Source organism: Aulonocara sp. 'chitande type north' Nkhata Bay, linkage group LG13, assembly GCF_057382095.1.
Source record: "Aulonocara sp. 'chitande type north' Nkhata Bay isolate Kocher_YH1m ecotype deep benthic linkage group LG13, A_spYH_male_GT1.1, whole genome shotgun sequence".
Taxonomy (NCBI): Eukaryota; Metazoa; Chordata; class Actinopteri; order Cichliformes; family Cichlidae; genus Aulonocara; species Aulonocara sp. 'chitande type north' Nkhata Bay.
Genome location: NC_141356.1, coordinates 11,393,170 through 11,394,657, shown reverse-complemented (window position 1 = coordinate 11,394,657; position 1,488 = coordinate 11,393,170). Strand labels below are relative to the sequence as shown.

Below are 1,488 nucleotides of genomic sequence, written 5' to 3'. Positions count from 1 at the left end.
CTGCAGTCTGCAGTGAGAGCAGCACCAGCTTTGCTTCCTTTCTGTTCTTCTGCGTCTGTATGCATCTTTATATTTTGCAAACATTTCTGGTTTTTATTTGTTTGAAATTGTTTCTAAATTGTTTTTCATTGATTTAAATACTGTGTTTTGCCAGTGAAGCTTTTTGTACCTGTATGTGTGATCTGGGCCACACAAATAAAACTCTAGAGTGGAGCTGTTCTCTCTGTGGACACTGCTGCTGCAGGAGAGGACACTGTGTATAACAGCTGACTCCTTGATGAAGCCACACCAAGCTGTTACAACAGAAACCCAAGCTTGTAAAACAACCACAGCAAACAGACTTTATCTGATAACTATTTTGCTTTAAAAAGTAAAATATTCACTTTTATCTACAGCAGGAAATTAAGGCGGTGGTTCAGCTTCGGCTGTGTGTGTTTCTGCATTTACGAAGAGTCTTTCGTTTGTCCACAAACACACAGCCGCCCAACACGGAGCCAGGATCGCCAAGGATCTCATCACAGCACCTGAAAGTGTGACACAGAGTCCACAGCCGGGGTTTTCTCCTGGTAGAGCGGATTATCGATGGGCTCGCTGTCGCTCTCACTCACCAGGTTCTTCATCCTGCAGGAGAAAGTTTTCACACGCTGTTTCCTCATTATTGAGGATCTCCATCTTCTTTCCTGACTGCTCCCACTCTCCATCATCCTTCTTCCAGAAGTACTCAACAGGCCCATTTTGATCAGCGTCTCCATCACAGCTCAGTCCTCTGAGTTCACGCGACACGCTGGCGGCTGCACGCTCACCTCAGGCTGGGGCACATCTTTGATCTCCACAGTCTGATAAACCAACACTGGACCTGGTTGTTGATCTCCACTGAATACACTCCAGTATCCGCTGCAGTCATGTTGTGGATTTCCAACACCCCGGTGGTCGTGTTCAGGTCTGAGCGGCCTTTAAATCTGCTTTAATATCTCAGAGGAATCGAGCCTTTCACCCACTCAGCCAGCAGGTTTTTACCGTAGGCCCAGGCAGGACTGAGGACCAGTGTGCCACCAACCTTGAAGTATGAGAGAAAAATCTGGGCTCCAGAAGAGTTCAGTGCAGCAAACAGCATGTCCACCAATCAGCACTGAAGTGATAGATGTATGCAAGGGCTTGAACCACTCTCTGCACTGCTGTGTTTCCCTTCAGTGACTGCGGTGAGACCTGTGGCGAAAACTGGAAAGAAGTCAAACCCCAAATTCAAATAGTTATTTTGTTTCTGCTTCAGGGAAACTTTGATGTGCAGCAAAACTTCTCACCTCTGCCTCAAGCTTCCTGGCCAAGCACCCCCTCACACTGAGCCTCACTGACACTGCAGCATGCAACAACCTTAGCAAGAAAAACGTAAACATTTTCACTCAGGAAGACAATTCAACACGCAAAAGGAGCTAACTGAGTTTGCACACTTGTACTCGGGTTTTCACCACTGCATGACAGTGATTTACC

General features: G+C 46.7%; 1 pseudogene; it reads right to left on the bottom strand.

Moving 5' to 3' along the window:
- Positions 1-515: 515 nt before the first annotated feature.
- Positions 516-1,114, bottom strand: LOC147315727 (uncharacterized; annotated as a pseudogene).
- Positions 1,115-1,488: the final 374 nt, after the last annotated feature.